The sequence below is a fragment of the Ranitomeya variabilis genome, chromosome 4 (genome assembly GCF_051348905.1).
Source record: "Ranitomeya variabilis isolate aRanVar5 chromosome 4, aRanVar5.hap1, whole genome shotgun sequence".
Lineage (NCBI taxonomy): Eukaryota > Metazoa > Chordata > Amphibia > Anura > Dendrobatidae > Ranitomeya > Ranitomeya variabilis.
In genome coordinates this window covers 385,776,249-385,791,563 of record NC_135235.1, presented here as the reverse complement: position 1 = coordinate 385,791,563, position 15,315 = coordinate 385,776,249, and positions in this window count along the sequence as shown.

Sequence of the window (15,315 nt, the reverse complement as noted above, 5' to 3'; positions counted from 1 at the left end):
TGTGTCGCGGCTGTGCCACTGTCACAACACATGCATGAAGAGCCCAACACACCGGCTTTCCATGCTTGTGCTGTGATAGTTACACAGCCGCGACACATGCAACTGCAGAGCTGATCAGCCGGTGCGCTCCATGTATCCAGATTCCCTCTGCAGCTTATTCGGTAAGATCTATAGCTTGCCGAATAAGAGGGATCCCAAACAAATTTGCTCAACTCTAACTATGACCTTTTTCTATTGGTGTGGAGTACAAGTCTACATTGGTGAGTTGGTGGAGCACGTATGTTTGGAAGAAAAAAAACAAGCGTTATTCAGAGGTACAGTAAGTATGTAGCACGCTATATTTATGTATGACCACCTTTTACTCCAGGGATACGTTTATTTTACATTTGTATTACGTTCATTTTTTTTTTTTGCTGTGCTTATTCAGGCAGATACCACCTGAAAAAGATGTCACGTGCATATACCCTAAGACTATGTTCACATACAGCATTTTTTTTTTATGCAAATGAAGTACTGCGTTTTACAGTAAAAAGCAAAAGCTATGAGATTTCATAAATACCACGCACATACTTGATTTTTTTCTCCTGAGTGAGTTTGAGAACTGCTGAGTTTATTTAAGCCTGCAGCATGTTAATTCTTGCAGAATTTTTGCAGCATTTTTTGCAGTGTTTTGGTGAATAAAACTAATTTTATTAAACATGTACTGTAGACAAAGCACACATAATCCACACTCAAAAGATGCCGAAAACGACATTTTGACTCCCAAGAGAGCAGGTTTTGGTTGAAGAAAAAAAACAGATGCAAAAATGCTGCATGTCAACAGCTTAAGCTTTTACTGCTTCTGTGTAGTTAGCTTGGTTCTAGTGCTATTTGTGGGTAATGAGCTTTGGATCTTTAGTCAGGATGAGGCTGATATACTGTATTGAGCCTACCTCAATGGTGAATTTCATACTGTAAACACAATAACGATGCAATGCTGTTTCTGGGCCACTGCTGTGTGCTCCCCCAGGTCAAAATTTGCCAGCCAGCCCCTGTTGACTAGCGATGAGTGAAGAATGTGCCCAAAAGAAGACTCTGGTATGGATTGCCTTTGAAATTAGAAAATGTTTTGTAAGTGGAGAATTGGAAGTTGATATGATAGCAAGAAAACATTTAGGTTCAATTACATGTGAGGCCACCTCTAAAGTGGCATCACAAGGATCAAATGATCTGGATAGGGCCCTGTGTTTTTTCTCTGAAGTACAATAGGTGAAAAAAGTCAAACCATGTGTCTAGTGGCAAGGAGTCAGCCTGTGGGCTGACTCAATCCCTTAATGCCAATCCGACCTGTAACGCCTATGTGGCGTCATGGCGGGATCGCGTTCCTGCAGGTCGGGTGAATGGGTTATCTGAAATGTCCCCTGACCTGCAGGTACAGGGGGACTTATACTTGAGCTCATAGCTACAATCGCTTCTGGTGACCAATTTGTCACCCCCCCCCCCCGATCTGATTTGGAGCTAGAGTCCATGTGACACTATCTCCAATCAGATGTGGAGGGGCGGAGTAAAGTATGGCTTCCTCGCTCTCCAGCTTCATCCAGTCCCTGGAAGCTGAAAAGTGACGTGCCTGCATGCTGCCCTGCTACCGACTGACGGTACTCCCCTCCGCTACCCCCCGCTGTCCGATTCCACCATCCCAGACCTCCGCTCCCTCCCCCCTGGCCCGGTGATCACTCCCTGCCCTCCCCCGCTGCTGCTGCCGGCTCCTCCATCTCCATCTGCTGCATCTCCTCAGCCCGCTCCTGCCCCCGGTGCCTGACAGCCCCCAATAATCACCCCCCACCCCAGTGATCACCCTGATCACCACTAATGGCCCCCCTGATCGCCCCCTGCCCCGCCCCGCTGATGGCCCCCCCTGCCCCGCTGATGGCCCCCTCCGCCCCAGTTTACCCATTAGGGTTAGAGTTAGGCTAAAGTTAGGGTTGGGGATAAAATTAGGGTTCGGATTAGGCATAGGGGTGTGTTAGGGTTGGAGTTAGAATTGGGGGGTTTCCACTGTTTAGGCACATCAGGGGCTCTCCAAACGCGACATGACACCTGCAGACTATTCCATCAAAATCTGAGTTCCAAAACATCACTACCCTTCCAATCCTCGACGTGTGCCCATACAGTAGTTTTCTCCCACATATGGGGTATCAGTGTACTTTAGGCTACGTTCACACTAGCGTTGTGCGCCGCTGCGTCGGCGACGCAACGCACAACGCACGCAAAAACGCATCAAAACGCACGCAAAAACGCTGCGTTTTGCGACGCATGCGTCGGTTTTTGCCGAAAATCGGACGCAAGAAAAATGCAACTTGTTGCGTTTTCTTGGTCCGACGCTTGCGGCAAAAAAGACGCATGTGTCGCACAACGCAACAAAAAAAACGCATGCGTCCCCCATGTTAAGTATAGGGGCGCATGACGCATGCGACCACACCCCTAAGCTCTTGGCTGTGAGATCCCTTCCTGCTGGCCATGATTTTCTGCACAAAAAAACGCAGCAAATAATGCTACATGCGTTTTTTCAGCGTTTTTGCAGCGTTTTTTCATCACCCATTCAAGTCAATGGGTGAAAAAACGCTGCAAAAACGCAGCAAAAACGCTGAAAGAAGTGACATGCCCTATGTCCAAAAAAAGCAGCAAAGCAGAAAAAACTGATCAAACAAAAAACCAACGTGTGTGCATGAGATTTCTGAAATCTCATAGGCTTTACTGGTACTGTAAAAAGCAGCTGAAAATTAGCATAAAAAAAGCAGCAAAAAAAAGCAGCAAAAAAGTCCTGTGTGAACGTACCCTCACTGTATTGTTAACGTTACCTATGACTGTTGTGTTTGAAACTGTTAAACTGTAAAGCGCTGCGGAATATTTTGGCGCTATATAAAGATTATTATTATTACCCTTGGGGAAAAAAAATTGGGGACTAAAAGATCATGTTTTGGGGAAAAAATTATTTTTTTTGTTTTTTTTATTCATGCCTGGGCGCTATAAAGTTTAGTGAAACACCTGGGGGTTCAAAGTTCTCACCACACATCTAGATAAGTTCCTTGGGAGGTCTAGTTTCCAAAATGGGGTCACTTGTGGGGCGGTTTCCACTGTTTAGGCACATCAGGGGCTCTCCAAACGCAACATGAAGCCCACGGACCATTCCAAGAAAATCTGAGTTCCAAAACGTCACTACTTCCCTTCCGATCCTCGACGTGTGCCCATACAGTAGTTTTCTCCCACATATGGGGTATCGGCATACCCAGCACAAATTGGACAACAACTTTTGGGGTCAAAAATCCCCTGTTACCCTTGGGAAAAAAAAAAATTGGGGACTAAAAGATCATGTTTGTGGAAGAATTTTTTTTTTATTTTTTTTTTGTTTTCATGCCCGGGTGCTATAAAGTTTAGTGAAACACCTGGGGGTTCAAAGTTCTCACCACACATGTAGATAAGTTACTTGGGGGGTCTAGTTTCCAAAATGGGGTCACTGGTGGGGGAGCTCCAATGTTTAGGCACACAGGGGCTCTCCATACGCGACATGGTGTCCGCTAATGATTGGAGCTAATTTTCTATTCAAAAAGTCAAATGGAGCTCCTTCCCTTCCGAGACACTGCCATGCGACCAAACAGTGGTTTATGACCACATATGAGGCATCAGTGTACTCAGGATAAATTGCCCAACAAATTTTAGGATCCATTTTATCCTGTTGCCCATGTGAAAATGAAAAAGAAAAAATTGAGGCTAAAAAAACATTTTTGTTGGAAAAATTAAAATGTCCATTTTTTTCCTTCCACGTTGCTTTAGTTCCTGTGAAGCACCTGAAGGGTTAATAATCTTCTTGAATGTAGTTTTGAGCACCTTGAGGGGTGCAGTTTTTGGAATGGGTCCACCAGTCTTGTCTACTTAGCAAATTCTTATGTTTCAATATGCACTTGCAGTTAATAGTTTTTGATACCAGTTTTGAAACTGATTAGTAAGTTATATTTTAATTCACTTTTTGGGTACATTTCCATTGAGTTTTGATTAAGGGCCTCATTGTGTGAGCTGAGCTACTCTTAATCCAGAGAATCTGTGGTCAGACTTGAAGATTACTCTTCACCAGAGAAAACCATTTAACTTGAAGGAGCTGGAGCAGTTTTGCCTTGAGGAATGGGCAAAAATCACAGTGGAAAGCTCAGAGACTTATCCAAAGTGACTTGCAGCTGTAATTGCTTGTAAAGGCTCTACAAAGTACTGACTTTAGGGGGGTGAATAGTTATGTACACTGAAGTTTTCAGTTATTTTGCCCTATTTGTTGTTTGCTTCACAATAAAAAGAAAACCAAATGTTCACAGCTGTAGGCATGTTCTTTACATGAACTAATGCAAACCCTCAAAAAAAAAAAAAAAGGGTGGATGAATACTTTCGCAAGCCACTGTGTCTAATCCCACCATGTGTGATACACTGCGTGAATATAATCCACATATCACTATCACATAGCAGATACAATTTGTTGGTGACTCTAATGGGAATAGAGATAAGCAGATTGATTTGTGTGACAATACCAGTATCCAAGTCAGTGGAGACTGAGGCTATGTGCACACGTTTAGGAATTTTCACTTTTTTCGCTATAAAAATGCGATAAAACCACATACATTAAGCAACCTATTTTCAGAATGCATTCTGCAATGTGCTAATGTTGCGCTTTTTTTCCGCAGCGGAATCGCATTCCAAAAAAAAAAACGAAGTATGTTCATTAACCCCTTAAGCCCCGAGGGTGGTTTGCACGTTAATGACCGGGCCAATTTTTACAATTCTGACCACTGTCCCTTTATGAGGTTATAACTCTGGAACGCTTCAACGGATCTTGGCGATTCTGACATTGTTTTCTCGTGACATATTGTACTTCATGTTAGTGGTAAAATTTCTTCGATATAACTTGCGTTTATTTGTGAAAAAAACGAATATTTGGCGAAAATTTTGAAAATTTCGCAATTTTCCAACTTTGAATTTTTATGCCCTTAAATCACAGACATATGTCACACAAAATACTTAATAAATAACATTTCCCACATGTCTACTTTACATCAGCACAATTTTGGAACCAAAATTTTTTTTTGTGACGGAGTTATAAGGGTTAAAAGTTGACCAGCAATTTCTCATTTTTACAACACCATTTTTTTTTAGGGACCACATCTCATTTGAAGTCATTTTGACGGGTCTATATGATAGAAAATACCCAAGTGTGACACCATTCTAAAAACTGCACCCCTTAAGGTACTCAAAACCACTTTCAAGAAGTTTATTAACCCTTCAGGTGTTTCACAGGAATTTTTGGAATGTTTAAATAAAAATGAACATTTAACTTTTTTTCACACAAAATTTATTTCACCCCCAATTTTTTATTTTCCCAAGGGTGAGAGAAGAAATTGGACCCCAAAAATTGTTGTGCAATTTGTCCTGAGTACACTGATACCCCATATGTGGGTGTAAACCATTGTTTGGGCGCAGGGCAGAGCTCAGAAGGGAAGGAGCGCCATTTGACTTTTCAATGCAAAATTGACTGGAATTGAGATGGGACGCCATGTTGCATTTAGAGAGCCCTTGATGTGCCTAAACATTGAAACCCCTAACAAGTGACACCATTTTGGAAAGTAGACCCCCTAAGGAACTTATCTAGATGTGTGGTGAGCACTTTGACCCAACAAGTGCTTTACAGAAGTTTATAATGCAGAGCCGTAAAAATAAAAAATCATATTTTTTCACAAAAATGATCTTTTCACCCCCATTTTTTTATTTCCCCAAGGGTAAGAGAAGAAATTAGACCACAAAAGTTGTTGTGCAATTTGTCCTGAGTACGACGATACCCCATATGTGGGTGTAAACCATTGTTTGGGCGCATAGCAGAGCTCAGAAGGGAAGAAGCGCTATTTTACTTTTCAATGCAAAATTGACTGGAATTAAGATGGGATGCCATGTTGCGTTTGGAGAGCCCCTGATGTGCCTAAACATTAAACCCCCCCACAAGTGACACCATTTTGGAAAGTAGACCCCCTAAGGAACTTATCTAGATGTGTTTTGAGAGCTTTGAACCCCCAAGTGTTTCACTACAGTTTATAACGCAGAGCCGTGAAAATAAAAATTATTTTTTTTTTCACAAAAATGAATTTTTAGCCCCCAGTTTTGTATTTTCACAAGGGTATCAGGATAAATTGGACCCCAAAAGTTGTTGTCCAATTTGTCTGGAGTACGCTGATACCCCATTTGTGGGGAGGGACCACTGTTTGGGCGCATGACAGAGCTCGGAAGGGAAGGAGCGCCATTTGGAATGCAGACTTAAATGGATTGGTCTGCAGGCGTCACGTTGCATTTGCAGAGCCCCTGATGTACCCAAACAGTACAAACCCCCCACAAGTGACCCCATATTGGAAACTAGACCCCCCAAGGAACTTATCTAGATGTGTTGTGAGAACTTTGAACCCCCAAGTGTTTCACTACAGTTTATAACGCAGAGCCGTGAAAATAATTTTTTTTTTTTTTTCACAAAAATGAAATTTAGCCCCCAGTTTTGTATTTTCACAAGGGTATCAGGATAAATTGGACCCTAAAAGTTGTTGTCCAATTTGTCCTGAGTACGCTGATACCCCCTATGTGGGGGGGAACCACTGTTTGGGCGCATGACAGAGCTCGGAAGGGAAGGAGCGCCATTTGGAATTCAGACTTAAATGGATTGGTCTGCAGGCGTCACGTTGCATTTGCAGAGCCCCTGATGTACCCAAATAGTACAAACCCCCCACAAGTGACCCCATATTGGAAACTAGACCTCCCAAGGAACTTATCTAGATGTGTTGTGAGAACTTTGAACCCCCAAGTGTTTCACTACAGTTTACAACGCAGAGCCGTGAAAATAAAACATATTTTTTTTCCCACAAAAATGATTTTTAGCCCCCCAAATTTTTATTTTCCCAAGGATAACAAGAGAACTTGGACCCCAGAAGTTGTTGTTCAATTTGTCCCTAGTACGCTGATACCCCATATGTTGGGGTAAACCCCTTTTTGGACGCACGGGAGAGCTCGGAAGGGAAGGAGCACTGTTTTACTTTTTCAACGCAGAATTGGCTGGAATTGAGATTTGGACGCCATGTCGCGTTTGGAGAGCCCCTGATGTGCCTGAACAGTGGAAACTCCCCAATTCTACCTGAAACCCTACCCCTAACCGTTTACTGAACATTTTCTGACAGTCATAAGTGCCACGTATATAAGTGCCACGTATTTCAGTGCCACGTATTTCAGTGCCACGTATTTCAGTGCCACGTATTTCAGTGCCACGATATTTCAGTGCCACGTATTTCAGTGCCACGTATTTCAGTGCCACGTATTTCAGGCACTGAAAAATACGTGGCACTTAAATACGTGGCACTTAAATACGTGGCACTTAAATACGTGGCACTTAAATACGTGGCACTTAAATACGTGGCCACTGAAATATCGTGGCACTTATATACGTATATACGTATATAAACGTATATTTCAGTGCCACGTATTTCAGTGCCACGTATTTCAGGTTAGGGGTAGGGTTAGGGTTTGTTTTTTTCTTGTTTTCTTGTGTTTTTCTATAAAAACGCATGCGTTTTACCGCGTTTACATGCATTTTTTCACACATGCGGTTTTTTTAAAAAACGCATGCAGATAAAAACGCAAGTGTGAAACCAGACTAAAAGACGCTTTTTATAGCAAAAAAGTTTTTGCGTCTCCACATTTTGAGACCTATAATTTTTCCACATTTTGGTCCACAGAGTCATGTGAGGTCTTGTTTTTTGCGGGACGAGTTGACGTTTTTATTGGTAACATTTTCGGACACGTGACCATTTTTTATCACTTTTTATTCCGATTTTTGTGAGGCAGAATAACCAAAAACCAGCTATTCATGAATTTCTTTTGGGAGAGGCGTTTATACCGTTCTGCGCTTGGTAAAATTGATAAAGCAGTTTTATTCGTCGGGTCAGTACGATTACAGCGATACCTCATTTATATCATTTTTTTATGTTTTGACGCTTTTATACGATAAAAACTATTTTATAGAAAAAATAATTATTTTGGCATCGCTTTATTCTGAGGACTATAACTTTTTTATTTTTTTGCTGATGATGCTGTATGGCGGCTCGTTTTTTGCGGGACAAGATGACGTTTTCAGCGGTAACATGGTTATTTATATCCGTCTTTTTGATCGCGTGTTATTCCACTTTTTGTTCGGCGGTATGGTAATAAAGCGTTGTGTTTTGCCTCGTTTTTTTTTTTTTTTTTTCTTACGGTGTTTACTGAAGGGGTTAACTAGTGGGCCAGTTTTATAGGTTGGGTCGTTACGGACGCGGCGATACTAAATATGTGTACTTTTATTGTTTTTGTTTGTTTTTTTTAGATAAAGAAATGTATTTATGGGAATAATATTTTTTTTTTTATTATTATTTATTTAGGAATTATTATTTTTTTTTTTTTTACACATGTGGAAATTTTTTTTTTTACTTTGTCCCAGGGGGGGACATCACAGATCGCAGATCTGATAGTGTGCACAGCACTCTATCAGATCTGCGATCATACTTTCATCGGAGCAGGCTGCAGCTTTCATCTGCAGCCTGCTCCGACCCGGAAGTGCTCCCTGCAGGACCCGGATACAGCCCCTCGGCCATTTTGGATCCGGGGCCTGCAGGGAGAAGACGTTCGGTACGAGGTGAGTACATCACCTTGTACCGATCGTCTCAGGGAAGCCCGCAGGGAGCTCATGTTTGATCGCGGTGTGCCGGGGGTTAATGTGCCGGGGGCGGTCCGTGACCGCTCCTGGCACATAGTGCCGGATGTCAGCTGCGATATGCAGCCGACACTCGGCCGCGCTCCCCCCGTGAGCGCGGCCGATCGCGTATGACGTACTATACCGTCACCGGGAATTAAGGCCCACCCCACCTCGACGGTATAGTACGTCATATGGGATTAAGGGGTTAAAGTGCAGAATCGTGGCGATTCCACACACATAGGAATGCATCGAACCGCTTACTTCCCGCACGTGGCTATGCACACCATGTGGGAAGTAAGCGGATCATGTGCGGTTGGTACCCAGGGTGGAGGAGAGGAGACTCTCCTCCAGGCCCTGGGTACCATATAATTGTAAAAAAAAAAAATTTAAATAAAAAAAATCATGATATTCTCACCTTCCGGCGTCCCCGTGCAGCTCCCAAGAATCCTTTGCGAAAATTACCTGTGATGACGTAGCGGTCTCGCGAGACCGCTACGTCATCTGGGGTCATGCCGCAAAGCATTATTGGGACCGGAGCATCGCGAGGAGTGGGAAAGGCTGCCGGGGACACCGGAAGGTGAGAATATGATTTTTTTTTTTTTTTAACATTATATCTTTTTACTATTGATACTGCATAAGCAGCATCAATAGTAAAAAGTTGGTCACACTTGTCAAACACTAGGTTTGACAAGTGTGATAAACCTGTCAGTCAGTTTTCCAAGCGATGCTACAGATGGCTTGGAAAACGCTAGCATTCTGCAAGCTAATTATGCTTGTAAAACGCTACTGTGTAGCGGGAATACGCATGCCAATTCCGCATGCGATATACCCGCTGCAGGGAGTTGCGGAATTGCCACGGAAATTTCCGCGGCAATTCTGCAACATGTGCACTTAGCCTAAACGGAAGACTCACAGATCTTTTACCTTTCAGGATCCAAGGTGCAGCATTTCACTTGTCAGGACTGGTGCAAAGTCTTCTTTGCTGGTCCGGGGACATTGGAAGGAAAGAGATTCGCAGGCCTCTCGTCTAGTCGCCAGGTAGCACTGACCTGGATACTGGACCGGAGTCCCACAAATCCATCCACTCATCTCTGACTGTGATAATAAACTTCATCCTCCCTTATACTTTTGCAAACAAACAGAAGGAAAGGGGAGGAGCGACATCAAACACCCTGAGCAGATCCTGCCCACAGTTACTGCAGTCGCACTGCAAGATAGCCATACACTTGATTTTCATGGCAAATTTCTGCAGTTGTGCCCCCTAGTGTTTAAAAATATCAAAGCTTTTTAAATAGTTGTTCATATTTTATACCATTAAAAAAACGTATTTTTTTTAAATGAATTAAAATATTAATACTTTGTTTTTCTACAACTGAAAAAAAAAATTTATTTTTTGTTCATGACACATCTGATTTAAAGGCACACTCCAGTAATTTCATTTCCCCTTTTGTTAGCAATCATTTGTATGTGTAATTAGCGTAGTAAGATACTTACACACAGCATTTGTGTGGATTGGAGGCCAATTTCATCCATGAGACTCAAATTGAGGATAAAGAGGGCTTATTATTAATGCCCTGAGCTGACATTTCTACTGATATTTTGGGGTAGATACAATGTCTTGATCACCTGTTATTGCAATGTTGAGAGGGCAAACCCCCCAGAATTCTGGCGTTTACATTTTTTATCGTTATGCTGCTTACCGATTAATTTACTTCATGTTCTGATAGATCAGACTTTTCTGGACATTGCGATAACAAATGTGTGCAATTTTTTTTTAGGTGTTTTACTTGTAATGTGGCAAAACACCGGATTACGTACCGGTAATGCTCTTTTATAGAGCCACGACAGCACCCACTGAGAGAGGGGATCCGCCCCTAGGAACAGGAAACCCTACGGAGAGATAAAAGGGGCGGTCCCCCTCGCTCCCACAGTTTGGGTTACAGAGATTGCGAGGAACCGCCCACCAGTTTTAGTAGGTCATTCTATATTAACATTTTATCTTAACTTAATTACGTATATTTACAAGAACCAATCACCCTTAATAGTGCTCATATGCAAACTAATATATAAGGGAGGGAAGTGAAGGGGTGCTGTCGTGGCTCTATAAAAGAGCATTACCGGTACGTAATCCGGTGTTTTCTCTTCGCCACGACAGCACCCACTGAGAGACTTTCAGAGATAGTTATTTGGGGGGGATTATTGTGTTAAGAATTGATCTACCAAAACACAAGTCAGTGGAGGCAGATAGATCTAGTCTATAGTGACTATAGAAGGTAGTAGGAGAAGACCAAGTTGCGGCCTTACATATGAGATCTATTGGAACCTCTGCCCGCTCAGCCCAAGATGATGCTATCGCTCTGGTGGAATGTGCCTTCACAGTCTCAGGTGGATCTTCCCCTTTAGACGAATAGGCCAGGTATATCGCCTCCCGAATCCATCGGGATAAAGTGCCTTTTGTAACACCAGCTCCTTTCCTTTGACCCTGAAAGGAAACAAAGAGAGCCCTGCTCTTCCTCCAGGCGCTAGTCCTGTCTAGATAAGTTATTACAGCCCTTCTTACATCTAAAGTATGGTACTTCTCCTCTTCCTGATTTGTAGGGTTATTATAGAAGGAAGGAAGAAGAATTTCTTGAGACCTATGAAATTTAGTACACATTTTAGGTAGGTAGGAAGGGTCTGTTTTCAGGACAATTCTATCTGGCAATATTGACATAAAGGGAGGATCTACTGATAGTGCCTGTATGTCACTTACCCTTCTTGCCGATACTAGAGCGACAAGAAGAGCAGTCTTGAGGGAGACGTGTTTAATATGAGCTGAGTGTAGAGGCTCAAACGGGTGACCTGTCAAGGCTTCAAGGACTAGATTAACATCCCAAGGAGGTAAGTGGGGAATTTGAACTGGTTCTGATCTCTGGCAGGCTGAAATAAATCTGGCTATCCACCTATGACCCGCAATGTTGTGACTATACAAGGCTCCTAGTGCAGAAACTTGTACTTTTAAGGTACTAACTGCAAGGCCTAAATCACGTCCTCCCTGGAGAAATTCGAGAATAATAGAGACCGGAATTTCATTTGACAGGGCTGATGGATAGAGGCTTAAGAATTTTTTCCACACTCTTACATAGATAGATGTAGTGGATCTTTTTCTACTTAGCAATAAGGTATCAATTACTTTATCAGAGAAGCCTCTTAGTTTTAACAGCTGCCTCTCAAATTCCAGGCTGTCAACCGTAGTCCCTTCACATGAGGGTGGTTGAAGGGCCCCTGGAAGAGAAGATCCTGATCCTCTGGGAGAATCCATGGATCTGAGATGGACATGGCTCCGAGCAGGGAAAACCATGGTCTCTTTGGCCAAAACGGGGCAATCAATATTATGTTCGCTCTGTCCTCCCTTATCTTCCTGATTACTGTTGGAAGAAGAATCAACGGAGGAAAGGCATATGCCTTCTGAAATGTCCATGGAACCTGGAGGGCATCGAGAACATCGGGGTTGTCGGTTCGGAACATGGAGGCGAATGTTTTTACCTTCCTGTTGTCTCTTGTAGCGAAGAGATCTATGTGGGGTATACCCCATTTCATGGTTATCATCTTGAATATCTGATGAATTAACACCCACTCCCCTTGGTGGAGGGTATGACGACTGAGAAAGTCCGCTTTTGAGTTGTCTACTCCTCGGACATGTAGAGCTGACAAGGACAGAAGATGGTTCTCGGCTAGAGTTAGGATGTCTTCGGCTATAGACATGAGAGTGCCTGATCTTGTTCCCCCTTGATGATTGATGTAAGCCACTGATGTCATGTTGTCTGAGAGAACTCTGGTATGTGTTCCGTGTAGCTGCGGAAGGAATTCACATAGGGCATGATAGATAGCTTTTAGTTCTTTTTTATTAGAGGAGTCATCTGACTCCGTAACCGACCATAGCCCTTGGACTATCTGGTCCCTTAAGTGTGCTCCCCAACCATTAGGACTGGCATCTGTAAATATTATATTTGAGGGTTTAACCACCCAGGGAACCCCGCTAGTTAGATGATCTGGTTCTAGCCACCAGGTTAGGGATTGGATTACATCACCGGAAAGGGAAATTTTACCGTCTAGTCGTCCTTGTAATTTTATCTCCTCATGTAAAATTGCATACTGTAAACACCTTGAATGGAACTGAGCCCATGGAACAGCCGGTATACACGACGTGAAGGAGCCAAGTAGGGACATGCCTTCCCGCAGGGAAATTATAGGTTTATCTAATACAGACTGAACTTTATTTCTAACTGTTATATTTTTGTTTTCTGGGAGAAAACATTTCTGTTTTGTTGAGTCTAATATAATCCCCAAAAATGTTTGTCGAGTTGTCGGGACTAGCCTAGATTTTTCCCAATTTATTAACCACCCTAATTTCTGCAAGGATGAAATTATATCACACAGTCGTTGCTGACATTGTGAAGGGGATTTTCCTACTACCAAGAGGTCGTCTAGGTATGGGATTATGAGGGTGTCTTTTGATCTTAGATATGACATTACCTCTGACATCAGTTTAGTGAAAACCCTTGGAGCTATTGATAGTCCAAAGGGCATCGCTGTATACTGAAAATGTCGTATACACCCATTTAGTACAATCGCCACGCGGAGATATTGTTGATGTTCTTCAAAGATTGGTAGATGGTAATACGCATCTTTCAAGTCAAGAACCGCCATAAAGCAATGGGGAAACAGGAGTTTTATGGTGGACCGGATAGATTCCATTTTAAAGGTTTGATTTTTTAAGAAGGTGTTCAGTTTTTTAAGATTTATAATGGTTCTGAACGATCCATCAGGTTTTGGAATTAAAAATAAAGGGGAATAGAACCCTTTTCCCTCCTGAAGAAATGGAACCTCCACCAAAACTCCTTTTGACAGAAGCTTCATTACTTCTTGATCTAATGCCTCCTGTTGAGACGGTGATTTTAAAGAAGTCAATAGAAATGAGTCCGGAGGGACTCGGGCAAATTTTAACTTTAAACCAGAGGTGATGAGACTATTTGCCCACGCGTTTGATGTTATTTTCCTCCATTGGTTTGAGAAGGAGGACAATCTACCTCCCACAGGTAGATCTGCTCTGACGGGGTTTGTCTTCAGGTTTGAAAGGGCGCTTCCCAAAGAATGCACCCCTTTGTTTGGTATCTCTAGGGGTCCAGCGGTCTTGCTGCTTAAACTCTTTTCTTTTATTAAACACGGGCTTCCGGAACGCTCTCCTATAGGACGGAAGGTAATTATTATTAGGGAAGCCCTTCTTTCTCTCTCCCGCTTTAGTGAGGATTTCGTCCAGTTTGGTACCAAACAGGTACTCACCCTGACATGGGAGGCCACATAATTTGGACTTCGTCTGGGGATCACCCTTCCAGCCCTTAAGCCACAGGGCTCTACGTGCTGCATTCGTGAGACCTGCCGACTTGGCTGCCAGGCGTATGGAGTCGGCAGATGAGTCCGCTAGGAAGGCTGTAGCACCCCTTATTAAGGGTATAGCGGACCTCAGTTTGTCTCTAGAGAGACCGCCTTTTAGTCCTTCCTCTAAGTCATTTAGCCAGACTAACATGGACCTAGCGGTGCATGTTGCTGAAATAGCCGGTCTAAAAGCTCCCGTACATGACTCCCAAGCTCTTTTTAACAGAGAGTCGGCTTTACGGTCCAGTGGGTCCTGTAATGAGCCTGAATCCTCTACAGGTAGCAGGGATTTTTTTGATGTGGATGCCACTGCTGCGTCCACCTTCGGGGCTTTTGTCCATGTTGAAAACTCTTCATCATTGAAGGGATAACGCCTTTTTGAGGATGGTGGTAATCCTCTTTGTCCCTGAGTCTCCCACTCTTTTTTAAATAGATTTTTTACCGCCGTTATCGGAAAGGAGGGTCTTTTCTTCTCTGATAAACCAGCGAACATTATGTCCTGCTGCGTTTTAGGGACTTTCGAATCCTCAGTGCCCATGGTGTTACAAACGGACTTCACAAGGTTATCAATACTATCGGTGGGAAAGCATGTATCCTGATCTTCATCTGAGGAAGCATATTCGTTGGTAATATCCGAGTCTGCCTTCTCCATATCAGAAGACTGATCAGATATAGGGGACACGTACCCCTTTTTCTCTTTGGTACGTGGCTCCTTGTCAGAACTATGAAGGGCTCGTAATTCCTGCCTAATCATAAGCCTGATATCTTCTGATTTAATTGCGGCTTCCTGCCGTAAGGTGGAATTAATGCATGATTTGCAAAGCCTCTTTGTGTAACTATCCGGAAGGGGCTGGAGACATAACGCACACTGCTTGTGTTTCGTTTTTTCAGTTTTCTTTCCCTAGGGTGTATAGAAGGAGAGGAACAATAAACAGCCTATCAGGGTAGATGCACACTCACCCCAGTGAAGCTGTCTGTTTAAGGTACCGACTGACGAGGAGGAGACTGTGGCAGAGCAATAGCCCGGTCCGACTTCTGCCTAGAAGATCCGCTCTGATTAGAGCGACTGCTGCTGTCCCGGCTGCGTGGGATGGTTGCGGTAGCTTCCACAGAAGGCACCGCAGAGT